The 10,145-nt window shown below is 43.0% G+C and overlaps 1 non-coding gene across 1 annotated transcript; it reads left to right on the top strand.

The window, feature by feature from the left end:
* The first annotated feature begins 8,345 nt into the window (after positions 1–8,345).
* On the top strand, positions 8,346–8,418 carry TRNAV-AAC (transfer RNA valine (anticodon AAC)). The gene has a single exon. It is a non-coding gene; the product is annotated as a tRNA-Val (tRNA).
* Positions 8,419–10,145: the final 1,727 nt, after the last annotated feature.

Here is a 10,145-nt window from a genome sequence, read left to right on the forward strand (position 1 = left end):
TGACTTACAACCAGTTCTCGCACTTACCCCTGTTCCAGTGTCCCCACAGTCGCACGATCAAAATTTTGGACACTTGGCAATCAGCATGTATTTACGACGGTTGCAGTGTCCCTGGGTCATTATTTGCGACCTTATTTCCAACAAGCAAACTCAATGGGGGAAATTGGATTCGCTTAACAACCATGTGATTCGCTTAACAACCATGTGATTCGCTTAACAACCATCTGATTCGCTGAACAACCATGACAAAAAAGTTTGTAAAATTGGATGTGACTCAGTTAACAACAGCCTTGCTTAGCAATGGAAATTCTGGTCCCAGTTGTGGTCATAAATCAAGGACTACCTGTAGTGGCATAATCCAGTGAGGCAAGCGTTCATCTGGTTAAACTCTCCCAGATTAATGGACATCAAGAGCAGCCGATAAGACTCCATCTGAGTTGTGCACTCCCATAAATCTCAGAGGATATCATGGCTATAGGATATTTCCAGAAGAAAAGGGAGAGAGCCAGTTTGGTCTAATGATTAAGACACCTGGCTAGAAACCAGGAGACCGGGAATTCTAGTCCTGCCTTAGGCATTGAAAGTTAGCTGGGTGTGTTTGGGCCAGTTGATCTCCCTCTCTCTCTCTCTCACCTCAACCCACCTCACAGGGATTTTTGTTGTGAGGTAAATAGGAGGAGGAAGGAGAACTAGATATGACTTCCACCTTGAGTTATTTATAAAAGTAATAATGGCAGGAAAATAATAAATGATAGATGATAGATAGATATAGATACTAGCTAGCTCTTGGCTCTCATTACTCTTTTCAAACAGGGTTGAGGGATTCGATAACAAAGGGGTTTCTGGAATAAAACTCAGTGGTGAAATCCAATTTTTTACTACTGGTTCTGTGGGCGTGGCTTGGTGGGCGTGGCGTGGCTTGGTGGGGAAAGATACTGCAAAAGAGGGATGGAAAAGAGGGAAGGACCCATTGCAGAATGGACAAGCCACTGGTTATCCTGATGCCTCAAGGATGATATACAAGGCAGAGGTGGAGGGTGAAAAAGTGGAAAAGCAGAAGAAAGTGGAAAGATTACTAAGATTTACAAAAGATGGCCCAAAAAGATTGTTATTGTTGGCTTTACTGTATTAAGGAAGGAACGGCTTTGTTGTTTCTCCATCTGTCAGTTTCCTGGGTGTGCATCACTCTTAGATTAACTAAGAATTGCAGGAAAAGCAGAACTGTCATGGCACGAAAGGGAAGCGGAAGATGTCCAAAATGACATCTGTCTTCTAACCACAGAGCAGGCATTCATTCTAAGGAAGCAGAACTCAAAAGGGCAATGTAGAGAGAAGGAAGGGAAGGAATATGTGACTTGTCACCATCCACCTACAATTCAGCTTTTTCAGAGAAGAAAAATGAATGTAGAAGCATGATGCATAGCCTATGCCAGTGATGGCTAAACTTTTTGCTCTCACGTGCCAAAAGCAAGGGTCACACAGGGGGGTCACGTGCACGTGTGCCCACACCCATAATTCAATGCAAACCCCCCATGCATGCGTGCACGACCCCCCCCCCGCGCGACCCCCGCTTTTGGCACTGATGGCACAGTGGGCCCAGTAGGCCTGTTTTTCGCCCTCCCCAGGCTCCAGAGGCTTTCTTGGAGCCTGGGGAGGACGAAAACAGCCTTCCCCAGCCCGCCCACCTCCCGGAGACTGGAAACAGCCCATTTCCCGACTTCTGGTGGGACCGGAAGGTCCGTTTTTCACCCTCCCCAGGCTCCAGAGGCTTTCTAGGAGCCTGCGGAGGGCAAAATCGGCCTCCCCCCCCCCTCCGGAGGCCAGAAACGGCCTATTTCCTGACTTCCAGTGGGCCCAGAAGGCCAAAAATCAGCTGGCCAGTGCACGCATGCGTGCTGGAGCTGAGCTAGGGCAACGTTTGCATGCCCACAGATATGGCTCTGCGTGCCACCTGTGGCAAGCGTGCCATAGGTTTGCCATCACTGGCCTACGCTATGTCATTTTTAAAAATTCTTTCTCGTTCTGTGAGCAGAGATTGGATGGATGGATGGATGGATGGATGGATGGATGGATGGATGGATGGAAAGAGAGAGAGATTGATGATAGATACATAGATACATAGATACATAGATACATAGATACATAGATAAGAGATGGATAGAGATGGATAGAGATGAATGGATAGATAGAAAGATAGATATGGATAGATGGATAGAAGGGTAGAGAAAGATGGATAGATGATAGATAGATAGATAGATAGATAGATGATAGATAGATAGATAGATAGATAGATAGATAGATAGATAGATAAGAGATGGATAGAGATGAATGGATAGATAGATAGATAGATAGATAGATAGATAGATAGATAGATAGATAGATAGATAGATATTGGATAGATAAATATAATTACGGTATATGATAGAGATATAGATGGAGAGAGAGGGAGACAGAGAGAGAGAGAGAAAGAGAATACTGTATATGGGTTGATTTTTATCAAATTGATGTCAGCTCTTACCAACCACCTAGATTTTTCCAGGACGATCCATCCCATCCTGGTGCTTCCACAGACCAATATGGAATGGCAGATTTGAGTCCTAAGACAAGATGAACTACAACCATAACTGAGCCTGGAATTACGGTCATAAGTCATTGCGGTTGTAAGTCAAGGCATCACAAGACCAGATTCGAAGTTACGACCATTTTTTAATGACAGCTGGTAAGCAATCATGGCTGTGGTTAGGCGAATGCGTTTTCCCGTAGGGGTGTTTTTCACCAAAAACCGGAAGTAAATTCCAAGAACAGGCAAAAACATCACAAACCAGTTTGATGATCACAGGACACAGCAAACGGCCATCAAGAGGTGCAGGCTGCCAAGCATCAGAAATGCAATCATGTGACCCTAGGGGTGTGTGTGTGTGTGGGGGTGTGTGTGTGTGTGTGTGTGTGTATACACATGCACATCCATTGTAATTCCGCAAACAGGTCATAAGTAGCTCTGGCGAGGTCCTTCATGACTTCAAATCATCGTTAAGTGACCAGTCATAAATTGAGGATTACTTGTAACTATATACAGGTAGCCCTTGACTTACAACCACAATTAAGCCCAAAATTTGTGTTGCGAAGCGAAACATCTGTTAAGTGAGTTTTGCTCCATTTAATGACCTTTCTGGCCACTGTTGTTAAGTGAATCTCTGCAGTTATTAAGTTAGTAACATGGGTCATTAAGCGGATAGCGCTTCCCCGTTGACTTTGCTTGTCAGAGGATTGCAAAAAATGATCACGTTACCTCGAGACACTGTGACCGTCATACATATAAGTCAGTTGCCAACAGTCTGAATTTTCATCCGGGGGAATGCTGCAATGGTCATAAGTGTGAGAAACGGTCATAAATCACTTTTTTCAGTGCCGTTGTAACTTTGAATGGTCACTAAATGAACTGTTGTAAGTGGAGGACTACCTGTATACTACAAATCAGTCAGAATATAAAGAAAGAGAAAGTCAGAAATTAAATACCTATTTTTTTCCAAGCAGCTCCTTTTTTTTCTTTTTCCCTTCTTTATAGCATTCATAAATATTTATTTACTTTTATTCATATACTAAATTTGTTTGCCGCCCATCTCGTTGCAAAGTGTCTCTGGTCAGCTAAATAACAATAAATATGGAGACTTTAGTGTGAAGCTCACATTAAATATTGTAAAATAATTTAGTGCATTTTGCAGTTGTCTATCGATGCTGCACTTAACTTTTAACTGTACAATTCATGTAAAAATGTTATGTTTATTAACATTTTATAAACCATATTTAAAAATACCAACATTTTAAAAATTTTATTTCAAAGGTTTAAGATCTCAACCAAAATAGTGTTAACGGTTATTAGTTTGAATTGCATAAATACCACTGTAGCCAGCTAGAATTTACATTTTATGTTTTGTGTGTATTAACATCCAAAACAATGAGTTGGGGAAAATAAGTGTCAGGCGTGCCTCCTTTCAGATTTCAGATTTCAAGAAAGAATGACCCCGACTCCATTTTCATAGATTTCCATTTTCATGCCGTTACCATGGCAGCCGACAAGCAAGCATTGAAAGAGCGGAGGCTGAGGACAGGTTAATTTATGAGGTGGCTCCACTATTAACATCCCTCCATCTATGATTTTCTTTTCCTGTTTCAGTTCTGCTTTTTAATGCTTTTTTAAAAATAATATTTATAGAACGGTGGTCCCACGGATGCTTTTTTATGTGAAGACATTTCATTTCTCATCCAAGAAGCTTCTTCAGTTCTGACTGTCAGAATTGAAAAAACTTCTTGGATGAGAAGCGAAACGTCTTCAAAGAAAAACCATAAAGTCCAGTTGCCTCTTGAAAAAGCATCTTTGGGACAACCATTGACTGAGAATCTCCATAGACATATTATATAATTACTTTAGGTAATGATTATTTATATATTTTACTCTTTTGATTGGATTGCTGTATGCCACCCAAAGCCAGTTTCTAGGTGATGGGCAGCAGCGTAGATTTGATTAATGTATAAATAAAAATATTAATGATTGCATATTATTCTGTGCCACAAAGAAACAGGGCCACTTTGAAAGCTGATGTGCACAATTCCAGACCGACTGATCGATTTCATTTACAGGATGTCCTCGACCTACGACTGGTCACTTAATGAGCATTTAAAGTTCTGACAGACCTACTTAGGGTACAACCCAGATTCAAAGTTCTGACAGTCAGCCCCTCCCCCACAGTCATGTGACTGCACTTCATGCACTTGGCAACCAGATCTCACTTTATGGCCGTTCGCAGCGTTCTATGGTCATGTCACTATGTTTTACGTTTTTGCCGAAAACTGGCATTCAGCTCCATTGCTTCGGTTAACGACCAGTGTTTGCTTAACGACCCTTGCAAAAAAAAAAAAAAAAGGACTGTAAAATTGTAAAAATGTACATAAATTATAAAAGGCCATAAAATTACAACTGTGAGGGGCAAGCTCCATTATGATCATAACTCAAGGAACATCTACAAATAGCATCCTGAGTCAGTCCATAGGATTACTCAATCTGGGGCTGATTACCCTCCCGAATTTTGCTTAGGCTTAGCATAATTTTAGCGCCACTGCATCTTAGTGTAACATTGCTCAGGGAAATCCCAGAGTTTCCTTTAAGTACTGTATTTAATCAACAGGAAACGGCATAGAATCCTGTCCCCTTACCCACATGCCTGGAAAATCTGCAGTCTTTTCATTCCCTCTTTACCATTTGTAACAGCACAAGTAAAACCTCTCACATTATTCTGAAAAGAATTATCATTTTTAGTCTAAAATGTCTGAGTGATAAGGGATTTGCAGCCCAGCTAACGTCGTCCCCTAAGTCTGAGCCACTCAACAGAGTTCAACCCTTATCCCAAATGTAATCCATTCAGATTTTTTTCAACTACAAGGCCCAGCATCCCCCACTGCTCGCCAAGCTGTTTGTGGTTTCCAGGTTCTGTAGTTTTAGTAATATCTGGAAGATCACAAGTTCTTTACTTCTGAGAACCAGAGAAAAGCAGGAAAAGGAATCAAAAGGAAAGAAAGGAGAGGATATTAATAGAAGTTTTTTTCTTTATGACACCGGAAGGACCAATTGTAATATTCTTCATATGAGGGTAATCTAGGTAGCCCAAGAATCAGAACATAAAACTCTTCTACACACTTTTATAGATCCATTGGTTTTTGGTGGCTGTTCTCTCAGTGAAGGAGTCAAGCTTCAGATAGATTGACTCAAAGTCACCCAGTTGGCTTTCATGCCTAAGGCGGAACTAGAACTCACCATCTCTTGGTGATTGGCTCAAAGTCACCCAGCTGGCTTTCATACCTATTGCAGGACTAGAACTCACAACTCCTGGTTTCTAACCTGATTCATTCACACTAGAGCAGGGGTCAGCAACTTTAAACACTCAAAGAGCCACAAAGGTCCTAACCAGAAGCCCCCATTCAATTCTGGAGCCAACCGGATGGTTCCCCCATCATAATCTCCTCCTAGCACAGCGTCCTTTTTCCTCTGCTGATCGGAAGTCCGGTTCCCTCCACCATAGAGTCTCCTCCTAGTGTGGCATCCTTTTTCCTCTACCTGTCCTAACCGAAAGCCCTATCAATTGTGGAGCCGACCAGCAACAGGGAGCCGCAGCAGAGGGATGAAAGAGCCACATGCGGCTCCAGAGCTGCAGGTTGCTGACCTCTGCATTAGAGCAAAACTGGCTCTCCGAATTACTTAACAGCATAAAATTACTATCCTCTGCAGGTGAGGACACGCTCATCAAGACAGAGAATATGATGTCATGCCTCAGGGACGGTGGAGGGAAGAGGTGGAAGGATATGCAGAAATACTACCGCTTACTCACTGGAGCCTCACTCCTTAAGCCACCTTCTCATCCTCCAATATTATACAGGAATGAATAATTCTATCAGGGTATTATTTCTCAGCCATATGCAAGTCGTAATTCTCAATCTTCCAACACCAATATGAACCCAAGTATTGAGGTGTCCCAAATCCTGGTTTTGGTATGCTTGAATTTTGAGGTCATCCAACTTTTAGGTGGTGCCAAGCTGGCAAATCTGAATTACGTACCATATATGATGTGGCACTAACACACTTGCATCTTGCGTGCAGTTTTCTGTGAAACAAGGAAATATGACTAATAGCTAAGCCTTCTTGAGAGTAACATCCTCCAGATTGCATTGCAAATGTACTGCAATGACTTCTTTTCAAATCTCTAGCAGAAGGAGGCTGTTAATCTGCTTCCACAGTTCCTACTTGTGATTGTTAGCACATGAATGGGAGATCCCAAGGAAATCCCAGGATTACAGAACAGGCTAGGGAAGCAAACTAATATTTCGAAAGAAGGCCACGGCAAACCCCGCTGCATTTCTATCAAGAAATCCAAATACTGTAGTCCGAGTAACTTGAGTTTCTGAGATTCTGAGGAGGTTGACTTTTTGCCTCTCACGGTACATAATGGACAAAATTTGTAATCCAGAAGCTAAAACATAGGAGGAACAGTTGCAGGAATTGGGTATGGCCAGTCTAGAGAAAACAAGGACATGGGGTGGACATGATAGCCTTGTTCCAGTATTTGAGGGGCTGCCACAAAGAGGAAGGGTCAATTTATTTTCCAAAACACTAGGAGGGCAGGACAAGAAACAACGGATGGAAACTAATCAAGGAGAGAAGCAACCTGGAATTGAGCAGAAACTTCCTAACAGTGAGGACAATTAACCAGTGGAAGAACTTGCCAACAGAAGTCGTGGGTGCTTCACCACTGGAGGTTTTTAAGAAGAGACTGGACAGTCACTTGTCTGAAATATTATAGGGTTTTCTGCTTCAGGATGGGGTTAGAATAACACAGTAACAGAGTTGGAAGGGACCTTGGAGGACTTCTATCCAACCCCCTGCTCAGACAGGGAACCCTATACCATTTCAGACAAATGGTTGTCCAACCTCTTTTTAAAAACTTCCAGTGTTGGAGCAGCCACAACTTCTGGAGGCAAGTTGTTCTACTGATTAATTGTTCTGTCAGAAATTTCTCCTTAATTCTAGGTTGCTTCTCTCCTTGATTAGTTTCCATCCATTGCTTCTTGTTCTACCTTCAGGTGCTTTGGAGAATAGCTTGAGTCCCTCTTCTTTGTGGCAGCCCCTGAGATATTGGAACACTGATATCATGTCACCCCTAGTCCTTCTTTTCATTCAACTAGACATACCCAATTCCAGCAACCGTTCTTCATATGTTTTAGCCTCCAGTCCCCCAATCATCTTTGTTGCTCTTCTCTGCACTCTTTCTAGAGTCTCCACATCTTTTTTACATTGTGGTGACCAAAACTGAATGCAGGTATTCCAAGTGTGGCCTTACCAGGGCATTATAAGGTGATATTAACACTTCAGGAGATCTTGATTGTATCCCACTTTTGGACTAGAAGACTTCCAAGCTCTATTTCAGCTCTATTCTGATTGGTTGATAGGTCACCATATACTTTACAATCACCAGGTGGTGTACTATTATATGTGCTCCCATCTGCCTTAGCTGATCTGTGCGCGCCATCTACTGGCTGCAAAGTGCGTTGTCACCTGCCTCTGGATTTTAAAAAGAAACGCTGTTTGCAAAGCATTTTGCAAACGTTGAACACGTTCAAAGTAGCATTTCCCAGATTGCAATGAAATTCAATCTCAGTAATTCCTTACCCCTGTTGGAAATTATGGCAATTGGTCTAACATAGGGTTCCCTGGTGGTCTAGTGGTTAAGGATTCAGCACTGCACCGCCCACAGCTGGATTCAATTCCTGGTCAGGGAGTGACTTTTCCTTTCAAAGGAGTTTCTGTAGTGTAGTGGTTATCACGTTCGCCTAACACGCGAAAGGTCCCTGGTTCGAAACCAGGCAGAAACAGCTCTTTGGTCTTTTTCAAGAATTCCCCAGTCATTCAAAGCCCCAGAGATTGAAAACATCTGGGGACTGTCCTTCAACAGTGCAGGAGTAAGTGGTGGGGAGGGGAGACAATTTTTACATTTTTACCTTGCAGCTATCAATGACCAAAAGGTACCACTCGTGGGTTGGAGAGGACACGACCTGGGGATGATGGAGAAAATAAGGACATTTTTGCATTGTGTCCCAAAGGTGCTATCTCAAGAGGCAACTGGACTTTCTGGTTTTTTCTTTGAAGACGTTTCACTTCTCATCCAAGAAGCTTCTTCAGCTCTGACTGGATGGTGGGGAATGGAAGGATTTATATTCCTTGCAGACAGCTGGTCATTTGCATTCTTTAAGCTCCTTTCTTCATCTCTTTTCCCTTCTCCTCTCTCTCTCTCTCTCTCTCTCTCCCTCCTTCCATCTCCATCTCCATCTCCCTCATTTCCTTTCCTCTCGAGCTGTTTTCTCTTTTCCACCCTTCCTTTCTCCTTCCTTCCTTCTTCCTCTAACTCCTTTCTTTTCTTTCCGTTCCTCCTCCAGCTCTTTTCCTTTTCCTTCTTCCCTTTCTTTACTCCATTTTCCATCTCCCTTCCTTCCTCCCTTCTTTCTTTCCTTCCTTCTGCCTTTCTCCCTCCCTCCCTTTTCTTCCCCTTCTGCTTCCCTCCCTCCCTTCTTTCCTTCCCTTTCTGCCTTCCTTTCTTCCTCCCTCCCTTTACTCCCTCCCTTCTTTCCTTCTCCTTCCTCCCTTCCTTTACTCCCTCCCTTCTTTCCTTCTCCTTCCTCCCTTCTTTACTCCCTCCCTCCCTTTCCTTCCTTCTGCCTCCCTCCCTCCCTTTTCTTCCTTCTGCCTTCCTCCCTTCTTTACTCCCTTCTGCCTCCCTCCCTTCCTTCTCTTTCTGCCTTCCTTTCTTCCTCCCTCCCTCCCTTTAGTCCCTCCCTTCTTTCCTTCTCCTCCCACTTATGACCGTATGACTGTAACCTTGTTGCTGGTATCCTTAAGATTTATATTGACTGTTTCCTAATAGGATTTGATTGCTTATTTGTTCCCTCTGACTATCATTAAGTGTTGTACCTTATGATTCTTGACCAACCTATCTTGTCTTTTATGTACACCAAGAGCATAGGCACCAAGACAAATTCTTTGTGTGTTCAATCACACTTGGCCAATAAAGAATTCTATTCTATTCTATTCATTATTTTTTATTCTTTTCTATTCATTCTTTTCTATTCTATTCTATTCTATTCATTATTTTTATTCTATTCTATTCATTCTATTCTATTCAATTCATTATTTTTATTATTCTATTCTGTTCATTCTTTTCTATTCTATTCATTATTTTTATTATTCTATTCTATTCTATTCTATTCTATTCTATTCTATTCTATTCCCCTTCTGCCTTTCTTCCCCCCTCCCTTCCTCCCTTCTTTACTCCCTCCCTTTCTTTTCTTCCCCTTCTGCGTTCCTTCTTTCCTTCCTCTCTCCTCTCCTCTCCTTCCATCCCATCCCGCTTTTTCAGCCTCCCTCAGCCTCCCCTGTTCTTGGCGGCCACCAGATGGATCTCCAGGTGAGGACCGACGGAGAACGCAGCCATTCTGCCGGCCGGCCCAAAGCGAGCGCGGGCGAGGCGGCGGTAGCGGCGTTGCTCCCCAATTCCCGCCATTAGCCGCCCCTGTGCCGCCCGGCCGCCTCCAGCAGGGGCTGCGCT

The sequence above is a fragment of the Pituophis catenifer genome, unplaced genomic scaffold (genome assembly GCF_029215685.1).
Source record: "Pituophis catenifer annectens isolate HBS135680 unplaced genomic scaffold, rPitCat1.0.hap2 SCAF_2, whole genome shotgun sequence".
In the NCBI taxonomy this organism is placed as follows: domain Eukaryota; kingdom Metazoa; phylum Chordata; class Lepidosauria; order Squamata; family Colubridae; genus Pituophis; species Pituophis catenifer.